At 38.4% G+C, this 12,494-nt stretch overlaps 1 long non-coding RNA gene across 1 annotated transcript in view; it reads right to left on the reverse strand.

The window, feature by feature from the left end:
- The window catches only part of LOC145457855 (uncharacterized), a 383,081-nt gene that overhangs the window by 158,365 nt on the left and 212,222 nt on the right, over window positions 1-12,494 (reverse strand). The window lies entirely within an intron of this gene.

Raw genomic sequence — 12,494 nt, forward strand, 5'->3', positions numbered from 1 at the left:
CACACTTGAAAATTCGTGACGCCATGGCTTTTAAAAATTGGTTTTTGTTTTAAATGCAACTGCAAGTATCTACTATACACCGATGTCGTCTTCACCTCATCATAACTACAATGGTAAGTAGCAGTAAATCTAATGCAAGAGGTAAATGCAATGTAAAGGTTTTATCACGCCTTTTAAAACGTTGCGAGCCGCGCAATTTGTTTCTGTTTAATCGGAAGTATGGAGTAGAGTTGGTAGCAATCGCTCTCAAAACTCCATGAGCGCGCGCTGCCTATACAAAATCTGTGATAGGCCTTGGTTTTGTAATATATGGCCCGAGCATGGAGCAGGTATGGTCATCCCTGCTACATATCATGCAAAGCTTTGATAGTGCAGTGATAAACAAATAAGTTATTGTTATTAATTTGAAGGCATAATTTGACTGGTCCGACCCGCAAGCGTCCAAAAGCTCTGAATCCGGCCAGCGATTTAAATTGAATATATATTGAGTTTAATATAACTGGTCTAGCGTATATCGATATATAAGTTTCCTGTGGAGTAGTGACTGATCTGCGATTTGATGTTCGATGTTCAGTACGTGCGTTTCATTTCATGCATAACCCTTACTGAAAACGTCTGGAGAGTCCAAGAAAGAATTATCGGCGAAGTCATCGATTATATTGGGAGTATAAATGATCCAGTTCTATGAAATCAAAACCAGTTTCACGGAAGGCGATCTTGTGGCCTGACATAAAAATTGCATCATGTCTGGCAACCCAGCAGTTGTGTAAGCCCACTACTCCTTTTAGAATTTTTTTTAAGCAAGCACAAATAGTGGATTAAATGAAGGAGATTGCAATACCATGTTGATTTAAGTTATTTTGCTTCAGTTTCTCTACTCTCAATGGGCTAATTTCTACGTTTGCAATTATACATTCCTGGCAATTTGAGCTCCACATTACAAATGCCACTCGTGAAGAAAAATTATGCGGCCCGTGAAGAAATGCTACTGCGAGTCGGGTGCGTAGCACGAAAGAAGTTCTTTAGGTCTGATACGGTTGAGCCATTTCGAAATCTTTTGACTGTATAGCAGACGAAATGTTACGGTAAAACAACACACAACGAATGAATTGATAACAACGAGCCCGCCAGCAGATGTTTAAGTATTAATTACGGGCACCAAATTTTTAAAGACACCAATTGATAATTTGACAATAATATATGCAATACCAATTTTATTGACTGAATTCAGCCATGAATTTGATTTTATTCGCGCTTCGCGTGACTAGACAACGCCTGCTCCCTTACCACCGATTTCAAGGACAGTATCGTTGTGATAACGTACACGCAATGAGGTGTCTGGAGGGCTTCGTTTGGTTTATCACCCTATGGGGCGCCAATAATCAGCGTGTTGGGCGGGCTGACCAAGTGCAGTTACGGGCCTGCTAGAGCAGTGGTTTCTAACCTTGTTATCCTAAGTCCCCACTTCCGATTTATTCCGAGCCTTCATTCCTCACCTAAAATCTCCATATCCATATCCACCCTTTAAAGTGCTACCTCCAATAAAATTTTGCAAGACTTTGCTTAGTATTGGTGATTGTTACGATCCCCGGAATTGATCAGCACACAATAAAATTAACGCAGCGGTGAACTGGTAACCGTAAACGCACCTCCGTAAATATATGTATCCACCCCGGCGCGCAGCCAACAGAAAAATAGGAGGGGTTGAAAATTTTCCGAATGTTGCGGGATAGCATCAGTAGTTAGTATGATCGGTCGTGACGGCTATGGGTTTCTTATGGGCGCGCTGGTGATGTGCCTGGAAACTCGTGTTGGTGATGGTACCCTTTTGACCCCCCTTCCGCTCGTGATGTGCCATGTGTTCTTATGGGATCTCTGGTGATGGTACCCTTTCGGGTATAGGCTGCATCGGTGATGTGCCATGAAAACTCGTGTTGGTGATGGTACCCTTTCAGACCACCTATCGCTCATGATGTGCCATGTATTTTCACGGGATCTCTGGTGATGTGCCATTGTTTCTTAAGGGATCTCTGGTGATGTGCCATTGGTTCTTATGGGATCTCTGGTTATGTGTCATTGTTTCTTACGCGGTCTCTGGTGATGTGCGATTGGTTCTTATGGGATCTCTGGTGATGTGCCATTGTTTCTTATGGTATCTCTGGTGATGTGTCATGTATTCTTACGGGATCTGTGGTGATGTGCCATGTGTTCTTATGGGTGCGGCCGTGAATTACCCTTTCGGGTATTGGCATCTCTCGCACGTCGTACTTTCACATGTCGTGCTTTCGCGTATAGGTTGTGTTGGTGATTCACCATGTGTTCTTATGGGTGTGGCGGTGATTCGTACTTTCGGGTATATGCATCTCTCGACCGGTGTTGAATATGTATCAAGTAAATAGTCATGTGAATTAATCTTTGTTAATGTGTATATCGTTATTCTTATGGATGCGGTGATGATTCGTACTTTCGGGTATAGGCGGCGGCGGCATGCTAACGTGAAAACCGGGGGTGGCATGCTAATGTTTTTAGGTATACGTGCGGCGACATGCTAACAACGATAATGTGTCTGTCATGTATTCTTACGGGATCTCTGGTGATGTGCCATTGTTTCTTATGGGCGTGGCGGTGATTCGTAGCCTACTTTCGAGTATAGGCATCTCTCGCGCGGTGTTGAATATGTACGAGTCACCAACAATAACCGCACAAACGGAAACGTGGCTTGCAAGAGGATTAAGCAGTGCGTGTGACCTATAATTCGAATGACCTGCGCGCTGAATTGTTTCCGTGCAGTCGTGTGCTACTATCGATTATTACACTAGACCAGTCAGTGTGAAATAGTTTGCTAAATCTAGTAATCAGTCGCATGGTGTTACTTTAGTAATTAGTTTACCACAGAGCCGGCGTTGCCGGTGATTCGAATACCGACAAATTTTCACTTATTTCTGACCCAACCCTAATCCTCTGTGAAGTTGACGCTTATTCAAAAAGGTGTGAAATAATTGTAAAATCCTAATCCGAAACCGATTATTTCGACTTTGGCGTAGTGTGCATTGAAATAGGATTGACAAACATGACTACTTGATTATATCACTGCAACTCATGAATTTGAATTAATTCATCCTGGTTGTATTCGTATGCTCGGTCTTTTTTTATTCGATTGTAAAGGTTGTTACTATTCTGAAGACAAAGTATTTACTAATCGGTGCATATACGTTTTGACTTGGACATATTATATTTTGAGTATACGAGATTTGAATGTCTGAACAATAACTGAGAAATAATTTATCACAATTAAATCCGTATATTACAGCGTAAAAGATATTTGAATGTCAGCAACTCGGTAAGATCATAGTTACTACCACATTACCTAATTTACCCGACCAACTCGTCATGAGCATTCCCGAAATCAATACAAACATGACTACTGACTTGAGTTAACCACAAAACAGCATCAAGTTTTAAATCCACTTGTAGCTTACGGATTATTTGAATGCGGGTTATGTTTTGTTGTAATTGAGTGTACGGAAATAGTATTACGTCTTGACATCTTACCATCTTACGATATTCAAAGAGTCAACCACGAAAACACTGTCAAGTAAATCCGTTACCCGACCAACTCAAACAGTATCTGTACGAAAAACAGCCAAACATACACGAGTCCATACAATCACTAAAACCTAAAATCCATAACAAGTTCGGTTGTATTCATATCCCTACACATCTTTTTTTTATTCAACTTGAAAAGTCGTTACTATTCTGTAAGATGGAGGAATTACTACGCGGTATATTCTGCAAGACAAAGAAATTACTATGCGGTATATTTTGTAAGACAAAAGTAATTACTTCTCGGTGTCGGTGACTTGGGATTAACATATGTTTTGAGTATATGATATTTGAATGTCTGACCAATGTAGTTAAGAATTCATTTCTTACGATCAAACGCCGGTGTTACATTGAAAGTTATCATGCTGTGAACATAAGGATTGACACATTGATTTGACATACGTAATAGTTGATCATGACTTGATTATTAAATTATTTGCGTTAATTAGACCCGGCGTTGTGGTAAATGTTATGACAGCAACAAACTTTTCAGTACCAATGTTATTAACATATTAAGCTGTAAAACTATGTGTGTCTGAAATGTTCTTGATAGGAAAATTACTCCACCTTGGTAAAAATCACTCTGCGTATCGCGGATATCAGAAAATATTTCCAGTAACCAAGACTAAAGATGAAACGACAATATCGGAATTCTTACATTCAACAATCAGTACAATTATTAAAATCTATCGTTTGCGATAAACAGCGCTAAAGATGTAATTATTCCAGTATTCAACATCCGATACAAAATACTTTATCATCCCGATTCACAACGGATAATTGAAACGACTAAGTGTAGAGTCAGTATATTACAATGACACGTCGTTACTATTGAATCCAGCAATTGATACGATTTATTGTCGGGATTTGTGACAGCGCATTGAAACATACACAACTTACAGAGTGTGAAAATATAACTTTGGGTATCGAGTACCGTTTGAAGCGGGCGATCAATACATAATTCCGTTCACACTCTCTAAGGCGTTGTGAAGTCTACAGATTTACACTTCAAGACTTTGATCAACACAAAAACAATTTGGAGTATCTTTACTGGATACATCCTATTCTACTAGACTTGAGTAATACACAAAACTGATAGCATTAACAAAGTCGCAATAGGCGCTACACTGAAATCTACAAAATGTGTTACTATTGTTGTTAGTGATCATAAATTATCATTTGAATAAGTAATTGTAATCATAAAACCAAACTTGCGAAAGTCATTACCATAACAAAAGAATATTGTAGGTTGCTTGCTAAATGTACGCCAGAAATATTTGTAGAACGCTCACGACCAAAGAAATCGGAAATTTCCCCACATGGTCATTCGTCAACGTTTATGTTGTCACAATACTCACCCCGTAAAAGATATTACTTGTATCTGATTGAATCACCGATAATTAACTTGCTAAATCAAACCATAAGGAAATTTCACTCACTCATCGGATATTAAACAGCGTCACTTAATCGGCGTAGATCGTTTTTTCTAAATGCAAATCATACCTGGCCAACAGAAAACAATTTTCACTCACCTTGTAATGAACCCAAGTGGTGGGCCGTCGTTCAATATTTTGTCTGTGTCAAATACTTTGCAATAAACACAATGGAGTGGTTGAGCTTTGCATCATCATGCTGTCATCTGAAAATCAAGCTTACATCCGATTTGTAACTGTATCGTTTACCTAACCGAGTTGTATGCACAGTTCGATATTTTTTGTCATTTAGTGATTGCTGAACATACCAAACGATACACATTCACCTCCGAAATACTGCGTTGATCTCAACCCCTTTTGACGTGATAATCGAAGTACATTTGTTTCGAATTCGTAATAGCCGACTATGACACGACGATTTTTGGAAAAGTTATGCTTGGAAGATTGGTTGTATATCACGAAAAATAATTACCGCTCATATTGATACTGTTATCCCTTGTTCGGTATTTTTAAACGAGTAAAATTTATTACTTGAGTTACTCCGCTTAATGCAAATGTAAACACAACCGTCTTTCAACATCACTAAGACTTCGATACAAAGTATACAATCAAACGCAACAAGTTTACTTTTGTAGGTTGTGTATGATTATCCTGCATAACTCATTTCTTACCAAAGCCATATGAAATATATTCATGTTACACGAAAATATTCCCATGCTACTAACCTATACAATGATTGGTGTTGCTTTCAAAATGTTTCGATACCTTAAGAACTTTATTGTCTCAATGGATGTTCATGTATCTTAATAATCAAATAGTTCAACACAGAACTAATACGAACAGAAACATCAGAGTTGTTTACACAAAAGTTTGTATGTGTACAGTATGTGAATACCGTGTGTAAGCCCAGCACAATTGTGGTATCCACCCGAGTTTAGTAAACACAATTTACGACACCGAGGTCGCGTCATCTTTCGTAAGACAACAAACCAAGGCTTCAGGATATGTCCATGTCATAGCAATAAATCAGCTACTCCAACAACAGAGTGCGTATGTTTCTTGTTACGGTGCTTACATCTTACACACAAATCAATCTACTTTGCTAACGAAAAGTGGTGAGTCATCATATGGTTGTCCTCACTAGTAAAACATACTATCATACAAAATGATCGTTATAGTTTGCACACCAACGGTACATCGTACAAGTAACAAGTCTCGAGAATCCAGTTATTCAAAAAACGCGAAAGTATTTCTACACCAAGTCGTTATGTCGACGAAAGCGTATATTGTAATATCATGATCGATTTGCATTCATTGGTCACAAACTGTCACTACTCTAAATAATTCTTTTTCACTCAAACACAAACGCATACTTGTCACCATTCGTTTTCATCAAGCACGAGTTCAAGAAACTTACTTACTACGACATGAATTTTTATTTTTATGGTATGTAAATAGGTAATAATTAATTCAAGTAACACTATATCAACATCATCGAGTTGTGCTAATAGATTTACATGTGGTCTTGTGGTTTTCGTCGGGGCATACAGCACGAGCTAACTGTAGACTCCTCTCTGTTGTACAGCTACTCGGTAATCGAAATGCATTAACATGTAAACAACGATCTTGTTTCATCACACCAAAAATATGTTCACTGTCGCGATACTCTGCACAAGACGTACATAGCCTTTTCACACTCGTAATAGTATACCAACGTCAAGCAATAACATTTAACAAGACCAACGACACTGAACCCACGACGTTTACCTATGTAAAATTACCACTTTCACTTGCCAGTCCATCGTTTACCTGACTAAACATATTATTTTCCTTTGGAGATCTGACGTTTACCCAGATTAAGAAACCATTTTCACTTGTAAATATTTTTTTCCTCGGCTAACAAACCTTTTTTTTACTTGGAAATATATTTTTCTCTGGGTAACAAACCTTTTTCACTTGGAAATATATTTTTTCTCTTGGTAACAAACCTTTTTCACTTGGAAATATATTTTTTCTCTGGGTAACAAACCTTTTTCACTTGGAAATATATTTTTTCTCTGGATAACAAACCTTTTTCACTTGGAAATATATTTTTTCTCTGGTTAACAAACCTTTTTCCCTGAGCAACACACCATTTTGACTTGGTGGTCGTCGTTTACCCGAGTAAAAATATCATTTTCTTTTGGAGATCCGGCGTTTACCCAGTGTAACAATACATTTTCACTTGGAAAAATACTTTTACCTATAGAGTAACTAATCATTTCTCCTGGGTAACAAACCCTTTTCGTCTGGAAAACTATCATTTGCCTGAGTACCAATACCGTTTTCACTTGGAAATAATTTTTTCCCTGGGAAACAATACCATTTTCGTTATGAAAACTGTCAACCACACCGGACAATTTGATATTTTTGTATATTGTTACAACGGGCAGTGACAAAATATACATCAACAACGACTCCGATACATTTGTCTAATCAAATATTCACTTGCTCTGATGCATCCCATCAAAATCATTGGTTACTCACATACAATAACAATGAGCTGTTGTACACCGAAATGCACGCTTTGGAAAATTGGACAATAGGCTGCGATAGTTCTGCGATGTCCGGGTTCGTGCTTTGGATTTTCCAGAGTCAAAATGTCTGAATAAAACACCTCCTCGACGACGGTTGGTATGTGGATAACGGTGTTCGGAAAACGGTTGGATTTATGTCACCCATCGCGATAACAATTCCTGGTCGAGTTTTCCTCCGTCATGTTTGCTATATTGTGTCTTTATTGGTCAATGTATGTCTCGACATTCAGTTTGAAATCGGAAATGATAAAGTATGTAACCGGATCCGGATATCAGCTCTGAATCGATAAACCAATGAACAATATTCAAAGTAAACATGTTACACCTGTATTTCCACGAAAAAAATACCATCCAGACATACGTCGCGCTTGTTTGCCCACACCAGTATACGCGCAAATGGAGGTGTGTGACATTGCATGCAATGTGTTGGTATACAAACATCGATCCACAGACATTATCATAGCCGGTAGTTTTGATGTAGATCGAATGTCACCCGATAACAATGTCATACCAATAAGCCACATTGCAATGACTCTGAGTCCGCGCAATAACATCGATATTTCGACACCGTTCACTGATTTAGTCGATGGTTTTATTGCGTTGTAACATTACAAGATAGTCATGACCCTATCTCCAGACAGACCACCCAGACCAATTGGATACATCGGTCAATATCCAGCGTGTTATCGACACCGAAGTTTTCTGCTGAGACTGCAGCGTTCGACCAATGTGAACTATCGAAGTACGGTGCTCGAAATGATTGCGATCAGTCTTTCAGTCACGATGCATGGATGTCGCTACTCCCACATAACGACTCCAGATAAATATCGTGAACAGTGATTCTGCAAATCTGGGACTGATACTGTGATCAAATAAGGTGTGTTTCTGCGGAATGAAGACTGCAATCGTACACCGCAATAGAACACTGCCTCGTGATTTCACACCCAATCATAAAACACACTTTCGTAAGGGTCCAGTTCGTCCGGGGACATTTCAAAACGACCATCACTACAAGAAATCGGGGTTTCAGTTTGTCATATCGGTAACATTTTGAAACGGTATCGCGCAAAGTTATTGACGTCGATTCAGTTGGTCATATCGGTGATATTTTGAAACGGCGTCACCACAAGGCTATTGACGTCGCTCTCAGTTAGCTGTATCGGTAGCATTTTGAAATTTTCATCACCACAAGGCTATTGACATCGATTCAGTTGGTCATGTCAATCCGTTTCACAATCTGTCGTTTTTCAAGTCCCAGCACCATAGTGTTACGACACAGACAAGAAGCGTCGGTGGAAATAATAAAACACGGAAGGCACACTTTGGTGTTATTTGACATGGGGTTTACACCAGACGAACCTCACATTCGAGCGATGTATTTGAACGGTGATTGTATTATTGATGTCCAGGCAAAAGAAATGTATCGATTTATTGGTTTCGTACATATCCAACAAAAATCTGGGTATATGATTGTGCATGGTTCGCATATTCGACTGTGAGCGCTCTATTGCTGTATAGTTCACTTTCACCGTCGTGCGAATAACCCATGTTACGGTTCCATGTTTGTGTGTCTGTATGTCATGCTTCAGATTGACTCAGAGTCATTGCAATGTGGCTTATTGGTATGACATTGTTATCGGGTGACATTCGATCTACATCAAAACTACCGGCTATGATAATGTCTGTGGATCGATGTTTGTATACCAACACATTGCATGCAATGTCACACACCTCCATTTGCGCGTATACTGGTGTGGGCAAACAAGCGCGACGTATGTCTGGATGGTATTTTTTTCGTGGAAATACAGGTGTAACATGTTTACTTTGAATATTGTTCATTGGTTTATCGATTCAGAGTTGATATCCGGATCCGGTTACATACTTTATCATTTCCGATTTCAAACTGAATGTCGAGACATACATTGACCAATAAAGACACAATATAGCAAACATGACGGAGGAAAACTCGACCAGGAATTGTTATCGCGATGGGTGACATAAATCCAACCGTTTTCCGAACACCGTTATCCACATACCAACCGTCGTCGAGGAGGTGTTTTATTCAGACATTTTGACTCTGGAAAATCCAAAGCACGAACCCGGACATCGCAGAACTATCGCAGCCTATTGTCCAATTTTCCAAAGCGTGCATTTCGGTGTACAACAGCTCATTGTTATTGTATGTGAGTAACCAATGATTTTGATGGGATGCATCAGAGCAAGTGAATATTTGATTAGACAAATGTATCGGAGTCGTTGTTGATGTATATTTTGTCACTGCCCGTTGTAACAATATACAAAAATATCAAATTGTCCGGTGTGGTTGACAGTTTTCATAACGAAAATGGTATTGTTACCCAGGGAAAAAATTATTTCCAAGTGAAAACGGTATTGGTACTCAGGCAAATGATAGTTTTCCAGACGAAAAGGGTTTGTTACCCAGGAGAAATGATTAGTTACTCTAGGTAAAAGTATTTTTCCAAGTGAAAATGTATTGTTACACTGGGTAAACGCCGGATCTCCAAAAGAAAATGATATTTTACTCGGGTAAACGACGACCACCAAGTCAAAATGGTGTGTTGCTCAGGGAAAAAGGTTTGTTAACCAGAGAAAAAATATATTTCCAAGTGAAAAAGGTTTGTTAACCAGAGAAAAAATATATTTCCAAGTGAAAAAGGTTTGTTACCCAGAGAAAAAATATATTTCCAAGTGAAAAAGGTTTGTTACCCAGAGAAAAATATATTTCCAAGTAAAAAAAGGTTTGTTAGCCGAGGAAAAAAATATTTACAAGTGAAAATGGTTTCTTAATCTGGGTAAACGTCAGATCTCCAAAGGAAAATAATATGTTTAGTCAGGTAAACGATGGACTGGCAAGTGAAAGTGGTAATTTTACATAGGTAAACGTCGTGGGTTCAGTGTCGTTGGTCTTGTTAAATGTTATTGTTTGACGTTGGTATACTATTACGAGTGTGAAAAGGCTATGTACGTCTTGTGCAGAGTATCGCGACAGTGAACATATTTTTGGTGTGATGAAACAAGATCGTTGTTTACATGTTAATGCATTTCGATTACCGAGTAGCTGTACAACAGAGAGGAGTCTACAGTTAGCTCGTGCTGTATGCCCCGACGAAAACCACAAGACCACATGTAAATCTATTAGCACAACTCGATGATGTTGATATAGTGTTACTTGAATTAATTATTACCTATTTACATACCATAAAAATAAAAATTCATGTCGTAGTAAGTAAGTTTCTTGAACTCGTGCTTGATGAAAACGAATGGTGACAAGTATGCGTTTGTGTTTGAGTGAAAAAGAATTATTTAGAGTAGTGACAGTTTGTGACCAATGAATGCAAATCGATCATGATATTACAATATACGCTTTCGTCGACATAACGACTTGGTGTAGAAATACTTTCGCGTTTTTTGAATAACTGGATTCTCGAGACTTGTTACTTGTACGATGTACCGTTGGTGTGCAAACTATAACGATCATTTTGTATGATAGTATGTTTTACTAGTGAGGACAACCATATGATGACTCACCACTTTTCGTTAGCAAAGTAGATTGATTTGTGTGTAAGATGTAAGCACCGTAACAAGAAACATACGCACTCTGTTGTTGGAGTAGCTGATTTATTGCTATGACATGGACATATCCTGAAGCCTTGGTTTGTTGTCTTACGAAAGATGACGCGACCTCGGTGTCGTAAATTGTGTTTACTAAACTCGGGTGGATACCACAATTGTGCTGGGCTTACACACGGTATTCACATACTGTACACATACAAACTTTTGTGTAAACAACTCTGATGTTTCTGTTCGTATTAGTTCTGAGTTGAACTATTTGATTATTAAGATACATGAACATCCATTGAGACAATAAAGTTCTTAAGGTATCGAAACATTTTGAAAGCAACACCAATCATTGTATAGGTTAGTAGCATGGGAATATTTTCGTGTAACATGAATATATTTCATATGGCTTTGGTAAGAAATGAGTTATGCAGGATAATCATACACAACCTACAAAAGTAAACTTGTTGCGTTTGATTGTATACTTTGTATCGAAGTCTTTGTGATGTTGAAAGACGGTTGTGTTTACATTTGCATTAAGCGGAGTAACTCAAGTAATAAATTTTACTCGTTTGAAAATACCGAACAAGGGATAACAGTATCAATATGAGCGGTAATTATTTTTCGTGATATACAACCAATCTTCCAAGCATAACTTTTCCAAAAATCGTCGTGTCATAGTCGGCTGTTACGAATTCGAAACAAATGTACTTCGATTATCACGTCAAAAGGGGTTGAGATCAACGCAGTATTTCGGAGGTGAATGTGTATCGTTTGGTATGTTCAGCAATCACTAAATGACAAAAAATATCGAACTGTGCATACAACTCGGTTAGGTAAACGATACAGTTACAAATCGGATGTAAGCTTGATTTTCAGATGACAGCATGATGATGCAAAGCTCAACCACTCCATTGTGTTTATTGCAAAGTATTTGACACAGACAAAATATTGAATGACGGCCCACCACTTGGGTTCATTACAAGGTGAGTGAAAATTGTTTTCTGTTGGCCAGGTATGATTTGCATTTAGAAAAAACGATCTACGCCGATTAAGTGACGCTGTTTAATATCCGATGAGTGAGTGAAATTTCCTTATGGTTTGATTTAGCAAGTTAATTATCGGTGATTCAATCAGATACAAGTAATATCTTTTACGGGGTGAGTATTGTGACAACATAAACTTTGACGAATGACCATGTGGGGAAATTTCCGATTTCTTTGGTCGTGAGCGTTCTACAAATATTTCTGGCGTACATTTAGCAAGCAACCTACAATATTCTTTTGTTATGGTAATGACTTTC

This window comes from Botryllus schlosseri, chromosome 2 (assembly GCF_051294905.1).
Source record: "Botryllus schlosseri isolate E-star chromosome 2, Bs_hap1, whole genome shotgun sequence".
Taxonomy (NCBI): domain Eukaryota; kingdom Metazoa; phylum Chordata; class Ascidiacea; order Stolidobranchia; family Styelidae; genus Botryllus; species Botryllus schlosseri.